The sequence below is a fragment of the Heteronotia binoei genome, chromosome 1, assembly GCF_032191835.1.
Source record: "Heteronotia binoei isolate CCM8104 ecotype False Entrance Well chromosome 1, APGP_CSIRO_Hbin_v1, whole genome shotgun sequence".
NCBI lineage: Eukaryota > Metazoa > Chordata > Lepidosauria > Squamata > Gekkonidae > Heteronotia > Heteronotia binoei.
In genome coordinates, this window is record NC_083223.1 from 223,602,797 (window position 1) to 223,618,405 (window position 15,609).

Consider the following 15,609-nt stretch of genomic DNA (forward strand, 5'->3'; position numbering starts at 1 on the left):
ATGGGGTACAATATCAGAGTCCACCCTCCAGAGCACCCAATATCAGAGTCCACCCTCCGGAGCACCCATTTTCTCCAGGGGAACTGATCTCTGTAGTCTGGAGATAAATTATAATTCCAAAGGATTATATAAATTATAATTCCAAAGGATTCCCAGGTCCCACTTGGAAGTTGGTATCCCTACCTTCTATCATAGTATTATCAATCTTAAAAATTATTTTTGATATAACTTTAAACACTTCAACATTTAATAGATTTAAATTTAATAGATTTTCATGGGCCCTAAAATTTCATTTTCTCCTTCTAATTTTAAAAGAAATGAAAACATTTTTGTGGGCCCCTAAATGTATTGTGGGCTCACGCCTACAATGGATAAATTGTGCCTAATGGATAAGTTGGCCCTGGCAGTAAAAGCTTCATTTCTTATAATCTAAAGAATATTTATTTATTTAATTCATTTATACCCCCGCTTTTCTCTCCAACGGGGACCCAAAGCAGTTTACATCATTTTCCTATTCTCCATTTTATCCTCACCACTACCCAGTAAACTAGGTGTCACCCAGCAAGCTTTCGTAGCATGAGTGTGGATTTGATCCCTGGGTCTTCCAGATACTAGTCCGACACTCTTAACTATTACAGCATATTGGCTCTCAGAGGGTAACCAGAATGCTATATTGCTATCCACCACCAAACTATTTTAGAAAATGACCCTGAAATAAGCTTTCCTAAGCTGAGGGCTTATCAGTATATATAGATTAATATAAGCCTGCACACCAGCAGGTACTATGCAGTACGCAAGTCAGAGGATTATTTTAATGGTATGGTTTAGCTACTGATGCAATGGTTAACTTTTTACTGAAGAGGTCTTGCAAGAGAGTCTTTTTCCTGACTCATGAGATATTATAATGAAGTGGTCATCTCTTATAAACTCACAGAAACAAAGAACAAAGGGAAACAAATTTAGCACAACCGTATTATGTTTTATAGTCACAACATGATCTTGAGGCAATTTTTAACATGGTTGACTTAATCTGAGGAGTGGAGAGGGTGGTGATAACAAAGCACATTATGAGCAGAAGGTTTCATATCAATGATGTGCAGTTTTACAAATGCACAACACGAGGTCTCTATACAAGGTACCACAGCTGCAGGGATAGGACTGTTCTCACTAAGCAAACGTTTGCACTTCTGATTTGAGAGAAGGGGGTTTTATTTGGGAGTGCACCACCAGGAGGCTAACTTAGACTATAATTCTGCTATACATCTCTGGGCAAGCAAACATCTCCAGCCCCTTTATCATATTCATATGGATTTGCATACAGCTTAAGCCAGGGGTGGCCAAACTGTCTTTTATGTAAGAGCCACGCAGAATAAACATCAGATGTTTGAGAGCCACAAGACAAGGAAGGAAAGAAGGAAAATAGATGGGAGAGGCAGAAAGAAAGCAATTTTAACTTTAAATGCATTTTCCAAGCTGCCAGCTGGCTTGGCTTGGACAAGTGAGTTAAAGAGAGAAATGCCTTCTCCAAGCTGGCCAATGGAGCAGTGGGGGCTTTAAGAGCCACACAAAACATGTGAAAGAGCCATATGTGGCTCCCGAGCCACTGTTTGGACACCCCTGGCTTAAGACATCACAAGTCTGACAGGCCTCTTCTGAAGCATCCATCTTAGGGTTGCCAAGTCCAACCCCAGAAATATCTGGAGACTTTGGGGGTGGAGCCAGGAGACTTTGAGGGTGGAGCCAGGAGACACTGGGGTGGAGCTGGGGGGAGGGGGGAAACGGCGCCGGGGAGCGTGGCGAGCCACCCCGTCTCGGAGCGGGCGATGCCGCTGCGCAGCTGCCGCCTCTTCTCCGCTCGCCGTGGCTGCTCCTCCGAGATGGGCTTACCCCCACCCCAGAGGGTGACCTACCTACTAGGTCCTCTGAATTCCCAGCATTTCTTTAAGATCAGTCTCTAGCCTTGCTCATAGCAAAAATAAGAATAAAGGAATACCTTTGCCATGAAACTGTTTTACTTTTCATTTGTATCCCCAGCCTGAGCCCATCTTGAGGAGCAGCCACGGCAAGCGGAGAAGAGGCGGCAGCGGCGCGGCGGCCTCGCCCGCTCCGCTGTGGAATCGGAGGGGGGGTGGAGGCGGGCCGGGGGCATGGTGAGCCGTGAGTCCGGGTCCTAGAAGGGCCCAGATTCACGGCTTGCCATGCTCCTGGCCTGCCTCGCCCTCCCCTGCGCAGCTGCCGCCTCTTGGCTGCTCCTCCGAGATGGGCTCAGCCTGGGCCCATCTCGGAGGAGCAGCTGCGGTGGGCAGGGAGGGGGCAGCAGCGGCACGGCAGCCTTGCCTGCTCCGGGATGGGGCGGCTCGCCATGCTCCCCGGTGCCATTTCCCCCCTCCCCCCGCTTCCGTTTTTTTGGGGAATGGGGGAAGAGGGTGGAAATCCTGGGGTCCCCCGCCAGGGTGGGAGGGTTGGGAAGTCTAATCCATCTGCTAAGCAACAGTCAACCCAGAACATAAGGTAGGTAGGCAGCTATAAAAACCTATTTCACTGTGGTGATGGAAATGAGGACTTTACCTGGAAAACCTGGACTTAAACCTTCCTCTGTCACAGGCATGTAGAGATTTCCGCAAGCTGCTGTTTCTCAACTTCATTCTCCCCCCGCCCCATCACTGGCTACTTCCACATGGCAATAATCCTTTGGGTAGCCTTCTCTACTATTGTGAATACACAGACACAATCACATAGCAGCTTTACCTGCACTTTCCTTACCTCAGCTTACCCCCACCCCAGAGGGTGACCTACCTACCAGGTCCTCTGAATTCCCAGCATTTTCTTTAAGATCAGTCTCTAGCCTTGCTCATAGCAAAAATAAGAATAAAGGAATACCTTTGCCATGAAACTGTTTTACTTTTCATTTGTATCCCCAGCTTGAAAGAATGAACAAACGAGGTCTTTTAATTTCCCCTTATCTCTACAATGAGAGGATCCAGAGACTTAAAGGTAAAAACAAACGAAAAAACCCTGGGGATTCATAGACCTAGTAGATAAATTGTTGCATTCTAAGTCTATAACAATATCAACTGCTATTTTTTTAGAAGCCTCCAAAGCCCTTCTTCACTCTTGAGGAGGGGAAGTTGGCTGTGACAAGGAAGATGGTGCTGCAGGAAGGACTTTCAAAGCAAGCACCTTCCCGTATACATGGCAATCATCATTTGACTATCATTCCAGAAACTATTATACCAAATCAAATTTGAGAAACACTGGAACTAGAGAGGGAGTAGCATGGAGACTGGATGATTAGAGGATGATGTCATGAGGATGGTAAAAAAAAATCTGTTCCAGTTTGGATGCCAGGCCAGAACAAAACCTGAAGGACCGTCTCTCCCCACATGTTCCCCAGAGAGTACTGAGATCGGGAACTCAAAATCTCCTAGTTATCCCCGGGCCAAAAGAAGCCCGTTTAAAATCTACCAGGGACTGGGCCTTCTCTGTTATGGCCCCTTCCTGGTGGAACCAGCTGCCGGAAAAGGTGAGGGCCCTGTGGGACCTTGCTCAGTTCCGCAGGGCCTGTAAGACAACCCTCTTCCGGCTGGCTATAACTAGCTGGTACAAGAAACCAAGTGTGGTTATACTAGAATTCTGCTGTCCCTAATGTTTTAAATGGTTTAAATGTCTTCAAATTTTAAATGTATTAATTATTTTAACTGTTTTTATGCTTAAATCTTATTTATATGAAATTTTGTGTTGTGAGCTGCCCTGAGCCACTTCTGGTCTGGTGAAATCCACTCCATTTTGGACTACAATCCAATAACTACCCCCCCCACCCCCAAATATTCATTTAAAGAAATTTCTCTGTTAGTGCAAGGACAGAAAACAGAAGAGAAGTTAATGGCTCTCATACCACTGATGGCTCTCACAAACATCCTTAAGGCTTGGCCATGTAAATGCTTTTAGCTATCAAAGGACCATCTCGCAACCTGCCAGGCATGCAACTCCTTGGATGGTACAGACACTTGGGTAAGCCAGATAGCATCTATTCCTGGGAAGGACACAAATGACTTATGGAGATGGAACAGAAGGGTTAACAAATTCCCTGGTCCTGAAGGAATAAAATCCATTTTGCGATGTTCATTTTGGCTGATGTGATCTGGAAGAAGGAGCTGTGACACCTGGGCCCCATTTGATGATTGTCACCGCCATATGAAGCTAACAAAGAGCCAGCCCAGACCAAGACTTTCTGAATGCTATAACTGTTAAGTTGAAAAAAAATCAGCTTTAGAACAAGCTCAGCTAGGGCATGCATAGAGCTGCTCAGTTGGTTGCTGTACGGTTATGTGCACAGATTTTTTTTAAATACATACTTTTCTATCTTAAATGCTGGTAGTTGTTCTCCATACCACAGAACTCCACCATTCAAACATGCTATCTAAAATATGCACCAGGGGAAGGGAGGCAATTGGTTGTAACCTATCATTGGGCAGCAGGATATGTGGACACTAAGAAGGGTCTTTAAATTGCAACGTGGAAGGAAAGCTAGGAGTGTCAGCCCTCTTGTCAGGAATTTCTGCAATGGACCAGCTGGTGGTAATGCACTGAAAAAGTAGTGCTAGGAACCCCTCCTGAGAGTTGGGTGAGCTCAGGAGAGCTGTTCATTGATGAATTGAAACTTGGGATGACTGCTGATGGCCTAGATGCCTTGAAGGGCCCAAACAGAATGGGGCTTGCATGCCTAGTGATGGGGCTTCTTAGATCATTTCCCTAATTTTGCCTTTTTGAGATTTAACAATGTGTTAATGTGCATGCAGAAGCATCAGAGTTGAGATGTTGATCCTGTGTTCCAAAAGCCTAAATGCCTGTTATAAAAACAGAAGTAACAAAACCAGTCACAATTCACTTTTCAGAAAGTGTTAGCCCTGTTTTGACTAAACAGTGGGTAAACAGCCAGTCATGTCACAAGATGAGTAAGGAGGCATTCCACCACGAGGGCATTCCACCACGAGGGCACCCCCAAAAAGGAGGGCATCTCACTGGGATCTACCAGAACTGTGGCTACACTAATGGCTTTTTGACTGCCCAAACAAAGAATTTCTGTTGCATGATTTCCTCTAGCCGTAACCACTAGGGATCTACTGCCAGGTGGTGCTTGGAGATCTCCCAGAATTACAGCAAATCAGTTCCTCTGGAGAAAATGGCTGCTTTGGAGGGTGAACTCTACAGCATTAGAATGGTTAGTAGCTGCACTGGCTACCAACTGAGTACCAGATTCGCTTCAGGGTATTAGTACTAATGTTTAAAGCCTTGTGCAGCCTGGGACCAGCATACCTGAGGAACCACCTCTTCCCATATGAGCCCCAGAGGTTGTTACATTCGGCCACCCAACATCTTCTGACCATCCCTGGCCCAAAGGACGTTCGCCTTGCCTTGACCAGAGTCAGGGCTTTTTCGGCCCTGCCCCAATCTAATGGAATCAGCTCCCTACGCAGGTCTGGGCCCTCCTGGATCTGTTACCATTCCAGAAGGCCTGTAAGACGGAGCTGTTCCGCTAGGCCTTTGGCTGAGGCGAGCGGGCATCCTTATTTCGCTATACCATCTAACTGGCCTCCCAACACTTATTACCATCTGGGCTGCAGGAAAATTGGGCCAATATAGTTGACTTTTAATATGTTTTAATTGTTTAACTGTCTATTTATTGATGTTTGTTAGTTTTAATGTTGGAATCCGCCCCGAGCCCTTGTGGGAAAGGGCGGAATATAAATTCACAGAAATGAATGAATGAATGAGATAGATAGATAGATAGATAGATAGATAGATAGATAGATAGATAGATAGATAGATAGATAGATAGATAGCTGTCCACTTGCCTTCAGAAGTGAGACATAACTAAAGAAGGATCTCTGTTGAGAATCTAACAAATAAGCAGATTCATACAAATATAAGCAGCCTTTCATTCCAATGCAAGCCATTTTTAGGATCTTACAGGTCAATTGTAAGTAATATGAGTAGTGTCAGAAGACCACAAGCCAGAAAGTGGGGTGGGAAGACATATTGCCTACAGAAAGCCTCAGTCAATGATCCAGCTACCATTTTCAGACAGTCTTCAAATGTAGCCCCAAGGCAATACACTATAGTAATCAAGCCTGTAACCTACTATGATAAAGACAGCAAAAACAAAATAATTTCTATCTTGGAATTAGCTTTCTTCCAGTTTTAGCCCTTTCTCCCAGGTCAGGAGACAGATCACAATGGCATCTCAGTTTTGCACAGAAAAGTAGCAGCAGTAAACATATGCACATAAATACTACATCATGATTTAGAGAACAGGCAATCATTTCATAATGGTGCAGCTGAGAAAGGGAAAGAAAAATCACATCTTTTTTCTAGAATATCTTTCAGCAACAAAGAACAACACACCCTCTTCGCTTTGAGATGCTAAAGCCAAAACTGTGGCTACGCCAACGGTTTTTGGCTGCCCAAGTAAAGAATTTCCATTGCACGATTTCCTCTTGTCCCCCAGTGTTGTTGGATGTGCTTGTAGCAGTAACCACTACAGAACATTGCAACCAGATCCACCTCAAGATTAAAAATCCATATAAAGGGGGGAGGCAGAGAAGAAACAACTTGTCAGTTCACCAAACACACCCTACTTTAGATGCCAAAGCTGTACAAGCCATTACAGAGCAAACAATGAAGGATAGCTGTAAGAGAAGAACTTTCAGAAGTACAACAGCAAAGGAAGGGAAAACAAAGAGGAAGCAGGGGTAGCACAAGCAAGACATGCAAAACTGGTAGCACTTTAGAAGATTTATTCGCAGGCAGTTTTAAGTGCTGGTTCCATTCCGAACCTGACTCCAGACCATCTGTGTGAAGGGCTATCTTCTCCCCTACACCTGTTTGCTAAGGTGCTCAAGCAAAGGTGCTATTCTGCATTGTCACAAAGCAGGGGCCTAGGAGGGTCTTCTACTGGCTGCCACCACTATAGTAAGGGTCTGCATGGGAGGGCCCAGAGTACCCAACCACCCTTTATCTTCCTTATTAGTAAATACCTCTTAACTGCGACCAAGGAGACATGAGGACCCAGGCAGGATAACCACAACAATTACTTACAGTGTTCAAATTATAAGTGGGTAAAAACAGTGAAATATATATACAGTAAAGGTGGGTGCAAATAAACAGATGCCCTGATGTGTTTAGCTAGACATTCCCTGCTCTAATACCAAAACTCATCACCTTGGGTAAGAGATCTCTTCTGCTGCCTTCTCTCCTGCAGCCTTTTCTAAAGAGAACACACCCTGTCTGTGCTTGGCCCTTTTATGCTTTCCTCACAGGTCCCACCCCTCTCTGGGCTAGTTTCCCTCCAAAACCTTGTCATCCAGTCAGAGTGACAGAAGGGATCCTGGGAGACGTAGGCTTTCTGTAGTAACTGCTAGGCAGTCTTCTCTGGAGCCTGTAGGCCTCACTAGGTCCAGGATCATGACATCATATTCCATATTCAGAGGCTAGGCGGGTACCTGCCAAGAACAGCATCTTTTCTGTAGTGGCACCCCAATCACTGAGCATCCTCTCCACACCCAGCTAAGTAGTGTCTGCTCTTTAGGAGCCACATTGAAGTCTGTCCTGTATTTCCCCAAGTTGTTGATGGGCTAAAAGGCAGAATTGCTTTACTATTTTTAGTTGCTGCCCTAGTCACTGTTTTATTGCTACTTTTGGTTCTAGTTTGTTCCAGGGCTTTTTTTTGTAGAAAAAGTCCAGCAGGAACTCATTTGCATATTAGGCCACACCCCTGATGTAGGGTTGCCAAGTCCAATTCAAGAAATATCTGGGGACTTTGGGGGTGGAGCCAGGAGATATTGGGGTAGAGCCAAGAACAAGGGTGTGACAAGCATAATTGAACTCCAAGGAAGTTCTGGCCATCACATTTAAAGGGACAGTACACCTTTTCAAATGCCTTTCTTCCATAGGAAATAATGAAGGATAGGGGCACCATATTTTGAAGCTCATAGAATTGGATCCCCTTGTCCAATCATTTTGAAACTTGGGGGGTATTTTGGGGAGAGACACTAGATGCTATACTAAAAATTTGGTGCCTCTACCTCAAAAAATAGCACCCCCAGAGCCCCCAATACCCGCGGATCAATTCCCCATTATTCCCTATGGCAATCGTTCTCCATAGGGTATAATAGGGTGCCCAGTAGACATTTCCCTCCCCCCTCACGCCTTCTAAAGCGGGGGGCGGGCCTCCAAACCAGGGAATCCCCTGCCCCCTCCCTCTCTCTCACACACAAATACTTACTGGGTCTTGTTCCTGCAGAACTTTACTTGCTCTGAAAACTGAAAGCAAAAGAAAGGGAGGGGCTCTTCTCCGACAAAACTGTTACTGACCCTTTCCCATGAAGCCCTTCCTGCTTCCTGCTCAGCCTTAAAGGCACACATTTTAAAAACTGTTTGCAGGTTTCTAAACCTGCAGGAGCTCTAAAACTACAGGATGACTGTTGGGGCGGGGCTTCCCCCGCTGGCCAGCTGGCTGGGGGCGGGGAGAAGCCGGTCAAAACAGGGGATCCCCCACTGGGACCTGGGGATAGGGAAGCCTAAACCCTGATTGAAATCAACCAAAGACAGGGTCTTCTCAATTGTAGCCCCCTGCCGGTGGAACCAACTGCCAGATGAAGTGAGGGCCTTGCGGAACCTTGTGCAGCTCCACAGGGCCTGCAAGACTGTCCTCTTCCGGCTGGCATTTAATTGACTCAGCACCGGTATTTAAGAGAAGTGGAATTATTTGTTGGATTATATTCTAGATTTCTACCCGGAGGTTGGCATCCCTAATTCACAGCATTTGTGCATGTGCAAAAGCTGTGCAGAGCTGTGTCTGTTTGTTACATGTTTTTAAGTAATTAGTTTCCCTCACATTTCAATGCAATGGACATTTTTTAAAATTTTTATTTCTTTGGGCTGCCAAAACCTCTGATTTTAAATGCATAATTTGTCAAAAGAAAAATTTAATAGAAGTGGTCTGATAGGCACAGAACTATGGGTGCCAGCCACAATACAAATCACCCAACAAAGAAATTTTATTTTTATACAATGTATAGTCCATATTAAGCAGTTAGACATTCATAACATTACCTTAGTAATATTTGCTTATAACATTGCAAATTATTGTAACTATCTGCATATTATAAATGGTATTATTGCTTCAGTTTTTAATTTTGTATTAATGTTGACTTCTCACCTTGAAATGAAAAATGATCAGTGTGTCTGGTCACAACTATATAGCTTAAAACCCATCCATGATTTCTATGATATGTATGTAAGGGTTGGCACATGTTTCTTAACTTATCATAAGTTTAATTCATTGTATACACACATCAATGTTGATATTAACTTGTTTGCTTCAAAAAAGTAATAAAAATATAAATAGGGAAAAAAATTTAGATGTGCAGAAAGCAAGAGCGAAGGCCCTGTTGTGCAGGCAGTCTGTTTGAAACACGGTCTGCTCTTTTAATTGGGAAATCATTATCTGCTACAAGTTATTAGACTAGAGCACAACATAAGGGGGGAGATGACAACGGCGTCTAAAGGCTATGTAGATCTAAGGAAAATTATAACAACTTAACCATACAGTAGTTACCGTCACAACATGCCATGGAAGTTCATGGAGCAAATACAAAGTGGTCTCCCCCATCCACTCTTCTCCATGTAGAGGAATCCATTTCCTAGCATTTGGCCAAAGAATAAATTTAAATGACATATATTGAAGTTAGTGGGACTTTCAAAAAATGAACACGGGGCTGAACAATGGTCTCTTCAGTCTGATTTAATATCTAGAATGGGTATTCTTCTAGACACACATGTACTCTAAACCCGACCGAGGCACTTTGTGTAGTTTTGAACTGTAGCATTATATATCAAAATTATTGCTTAAAATGACAATAATGTGAGTTTTAAAAAAGCATAATAAGAATACAGAAAGAAAAACAAAATAAAGAGATAATTATATAAAAAGTTTACATTTTAACAAGCAGATTCTCAGCATTATTATAAGGTACAATTGTCATAAACTGTAGAGCTGAAATAAAAGTTAAGATTAAAACAGAGAATTTCACAAAGATGATTATAGACTAGATGACTGTTCCCCCAGCCTAGAACTCTTCCTCTGTAGCTTCAAATAGTTAAGCAAACTCGGTTTGGTTGAAAGATTAGATTTTGCTTCTTTTTGCAGCATTTAACAGAGTCATCAGATGCATAATTAGTTTCTGAGGAGACTGTAGGTTTGGCATTCAGATGCATCTTTTCCTGGGGCACCACAGTTATGGGGGGGCAAATGCACTGATTGACATTTTTTTCTCTCAATTACATTTGTTAATTGATTTATGTCAGAAGCCATGCTCGCAACATAAGAACACAAGAGAAGCCATGTTGGATTAGGCCAATGGCCCATCCAGTCCAACACTCTGTGTCACACAGTGGCCAAAAAAAATTATATATATATATATATACACACCCAGTGGCTAATAGCCACTGATGGACCTCTGCTCCATATTTTTATCTAACCCCCTCTTGAAGCTGGCTATGCTTGTAGCCTCCACCACCTCCTGTGGCAGTGAATTCCACATGTTAATCACCTTTGAGTGAAGAAGTACTTCCTTTTATCAGTTTTAACCTGACTGCTCAGCAATTTCATCGAATGCCCACAACTTCTTGTGTTGTGAGAAAGGGAGAAAAGTACTTCTTTCTCTACTTTCTCCATCCCATGCATAATCTTGTAAACCTCTATCATGTCACCCCGCAGTCGACGTTTCTCCAACTTTTCCTTCAACATTTTTTTAATGTTTTCAAAGAGGCTTTTAACCATTCTAGCAGTAAGTTCAAGAAGTGCAAGCCCGGTAGGACACACTTATCAGAGCATGGGGAGAAGTAGAACGACGTATAAACTGTTTACAAGGCTTTAATTCCAGGGGGGCTAGCCACCCCCACCCCACACAACGTTGTGTTGTGGCAAAAGTACAACTGCACCTTATGCAGGAACAGGTTTTGCCATTCTTAGGGTGCAGCTGGATCTTCCTAAGCCAACTTAGTATCCCCAGCTAGAAGAGAATTCATGTGGGAACACTTTACCCCAGCCTTTCTGAAAAAAGAGACAGTTCAGACTGGATGTTTACTAATAAATTTCCATATGAACAATGCTGTACTCAACAGCGATGCACGGTATAGGCTCATCGCTTTTCACAGGACATACATCCACAGCCGTTTTTGTGCGTGTGTGTGTGTGTGTAAGTTGCACAGATGCTAAATTCTGTGAGCAATCCGCAAGATCACAATTCATCTTGAGTAAAAATTAGCCACTAATGTACAACGGATCAATGCTAAACCCTATGGAATAGATGCCTCTTTTCTTCTGAACGTATGTGCACGAATGCTGCCTTCTCTGTCCTGTCCAGGCCTCTCCAACACAGATTTGTAAACTTTTTTTTAACTCATCACAGAGCACAAACATCCACCATCTGAAACAAAAGAACGATTCTAACAATTTGTGAGAAATGGGAGAGATTATGAGCGGTGTATATAACACCGGGAACAAACTTTGCAGCCTCAAAAATATAACAGATCATAATCAAATAGTGTTGAAATAAATAGTTTAAGGCGGCTGCGAGATTTTATTTCCTTTGTTTATGGTGGTACCTGTATTCTAGAATATAATAGTGTTTTTATATGTTATAACACATACCGTGAATACATGGAAGTCGATTTAGAAGATATGTTTCAGTTCTAATACAAAGGCACGCAAATGGGGCCTTTGCGGTAGTTTCTAAAGCATCCGTGCAATTCAGTGTTTTGATTATGCGTGTCTTAGCGGGTCACGGTATATAACCGAATAAAATATAATACGTAGTCACAATGTATAAAATTAGACAACCTTGTTACTCTGACTTTTGATGTGCCAAACTGTAATACGCTCGTCGCTAGTGATACCGCAACCCCTGAGATAGGCCCCTCTGTGAATTCAGCTCTTCAACCCACCACCAATAGAAGAGTTGCCATTGTTCAAACGCACCAACGGGTGCGGGTGGAGGGGTCAGCACAGAATTCTCTTTAAAAATGGGAAAGCCAGGCACCGTTCTGACGGCTCCATAGCACCATGGAGAAATTTTCTGACATGGAGGGACCCCTAGGCATTAAGTCCCACAAACATTCAAGAACAGGCAACAGTGATGAGATAGAAGCAGAGAACACTGACCCCAAGATGTCTCCTCTAGAATCTATACCCGAAAACATGGAAGAGGAGAGCTTGAAGAACCAGGAAGCAGAAACAGATGCACAGGTAAGTTGTGAGAAAAGAGGAAAGTGGGGAGGAATGCAAAGGCAGGTCATGTAGTATTATACCCTTTTTTTTTTAAACAGGCAGCAGAGGGATCAGAGACTGAAGCTGCTGATTTAGAGGATTTGGTCATGTGTGGGATGCTAACCCTGGTGTTGCTCAAATCTTTAAGAAAGTGTGGTTCTAATCTCAAGAACTCAACAGAGGTGGAGAATAACGAATCCCCTTTGGGGGAAAGTTCCATAAAGAAGGCTTGGGAAAAAAGAGACTGTGGAGGATCAGCAAGCTGTACTTTTGACAGAGCTCTCTGAGAATAGCGTCTCTATCAAGGAGTCAGCACATTGAGGGAAGGCACAAGAAAATATGGAGATTGTGGAGGAAACACTCTATTTAAAGCACTCTATACGGATGTAAGGCCTAAAAATGAGGTGTGTGGGATTGGGGGGGCACAGTCATGAGGCAGGATACTAATTTTTTTTTTGCTTCTTCAACCTTCTAGGTAGAGAATGTGGCAGCAGTCAACTCAGGGAGGCCGGACTCCTGTCACTGCCCATACTGTGGGGGTCTAGCTCACTTTCAAGATTCAGGCAATGAAAGGGATGATGAGGAAAATTCCCTAGCAGATGCTGAGCACAGTACCACCGATGATTCTGGAGCAGACATGGAGGGCACCTCTGGAGATTCTGGAGCAGACATGGAGCTTGAAGCCGTGGAAAAAGCAAGGGAACCCCCAGTTTATGAAGCGCAAACACCAGAGCCACCAAAGGAGGATGATTCCATCAAGAGAGAAGAAGAGGTGTTGGAAGAACCAGTGCGTGCCGAATATCACCTAGAGATGGTAATTAGCAAGGAGGGAGGGGGGAGGAATGGGACGTGAGAAAGATTATGGTGATGTGAGGGAGCAGAAAACACAAAGCTGTTTTATCTCTTGCAGTTAGATTGTGATTTGGATTGGAGGGTGTTTTCAAAAGCAGTGCAGTTGGCGCATCAGAGGGTTATTTCCAGCTGCTGTTCATATTGTGAAATAATAGCTTGGTATCAGGAGGACAGTTGGGTGAGAACGGACATGAAATCTCAGCATCCCCCCTGTGTGCGAGATTTATATCCAGGTGTAAGTTTTTTATTTTAAAGGGTGGGATGGGGATGTCTAGAAGGGAAACAGAAAGACTTGGACACTTTTTTTTCCCCTGACAAGGTAGGGAAAACTCGCCCGTATTCGTAGGTGGCGGATGTCTTCCCTGTGAAGGCGGAACCAAGTTGCTGCTGGGAATGCAGGACTGTATATAATGTTCAAAATGAAAAGGAGGATCGTGAGAAAGAAGGAAGAGTAAAGGAGTCGTCATCTTCTGAAGCGCAAACACCAGAGCCTCCAAAGGAGGTTGATTCCCTCATGGGGGAAGAAGAAGAGGTCGCAAAGAAAGAAAAACATGCAGATTAGAATCGAGAATGTCCCAACCACCTGTAGATGACAAAACACATACATCTGGTTTGTATATAAGACCTGTAGGTGTGTATAAGTAGGTAGTAAGAACTGTACTTTTACAGTAGGGTGGGGGAAATATCACACTTGTTTTTGTTTTTTCACATAGATAAAGCAGATGTATTGGTGTGATATTGATCAAACGGCAAATGCCATCTGTGGGAAGGAAACAGATTATCTCTGATACACATTCTGTACATACATACGTGTCTAATCCTTGTGAATCACAACACAACAAAGACGTATGCCATGTATTTCTTACACTGCCCCAGCAAGATTTCCTGGCAATCCCCCTCCCTGCCTATTCGATACCAAAGTGGAAGGTGCCTCATTCACAGGGAACTGAAGACAAATGGGTTGGGAGGCAAATTGTTGCTAATAAAAAAAAAGCTACGCTTTGTATATTCTTGCTTTAATAAAATACTTTTCTATTAGATATGACAGTGTATAGAACCCTTTTTTGGATCCAGTATGAAACAATTGGAGTACTCAACTGAAATAAGATTAGAACTCCCTCCATAAAAAATCCAAACACACATCATTACACGGGTTGCATCGCAGGGTCATCTAACGTGTTTAGCATAACGTCTCAGTTCTCTAGAATGGAACCAACAAAACATACAAACCTAGGATCTGAACAATCTTTATTTCCATTTGTTTTTTTGACGTTGCCAAAGTGGGTTTTGCTTCATTTTAAACATTCTGTCCTCTCTCGGCTTGGCTTCGCGAACGAAGATTTAAGAAGGGTGCAATAGTCCACGTTTGCTGCAGGCTCGCTGGTGGCTGACAAGACCAATGCGGGACAGGCAGGTCCGGCCACAGTGGCTGCAGGGAAAAGTCTGATTTAGGGTTGGTCCTGTAGCAGTGCGATTCTTCCTCAATCTCCTTTTGTCCTCAAGACCAGCTATGCGTGTGTTCTCAAAGGAAGAGACAGCCTGGTGGATGGTGTGCCTCCATGCTTTGCGATCTGAGGCTAGGTCAGACCACTGGTGATGGTTGATGTGACAGGTGCTAAGGGATTTCTTCAAGGAGTCCTTGTACCTCTTCTTTGGTGCCCCTCTATTTCGATGGCCGGTGGAGAGTTCGCCATACAGGGCAATCTTGGGAAGGCGGTGGTTTTCCATCCTAGAAATATGCCCTGCCCAGCGCAGCTGCGTCTTCAACAGCAGTGCCTCGATGCTGGTAACCTCTGCCCGCTTGAGGACTTCAGTGTTGGTCACAAAGTCACTCCAGTGGATGTTGAGGATGGTGCGAAGGCAGCGCTGATGAAAGCGCTCAAGGAGTCGCAGGTGATGACGGTATAAAACCCACGATTCGGAGCCATAGATGAGGGTTGTCATCACAACCGCTTTGTAAACATTGATCTTTGTGCCTTTTTTCAGATGCTTGTTGCTCCACACTCTTTTGTGCAGTCGGCCAAATGCGCGGTTTGCCTTTGCCAGCCTGTTGTCAATCTCCTTGTCGATCTTGGCATCTGAGGAGATGATGCACCCCAGGTAGCTGAACTGCTGGACTGTCTTCAGAACTGATTCACCCACAGTGATGCAGGGAGGGTGATAATCTTCCTGGGGTGCAGGCTGGTGGAGAACTTCTGTCTTCTTCAGACTAACTTCTAGGCCGAATAGCTTGGCAGCCTCTGCAAAGCAGGACGTCATATGCTGCAGAGCTGATACCGAGTGGGAGACGAGTGCAGCATCATCAGCAAACAGTAGCTCTCGGATGAGTTTTTCCATTGTCTTGGAGTGGGCCTTTAGTCGCCTCAGGTTGAACAGGCTGCCATCGGTGCGATAGCGGATGTAGACACCATCGTCCTCATCTAGAT

At 44.1% G+C, this 15,609-nt stretch overlaps 1 protein-coding gene across 1 annotated transcript in view; it reads right to left on the reverse strand.

The window, feature by feature from the left end:
* The window catches only part of LOC132578363 (two pore calcium channel protein 1-like), a 65,273-nt gene that overhangs the window by 42,927 nt on the left and 6,737 nt on the right, over positions 1-15,609 (reverse strand). The window lies entirely within an intron of this gene.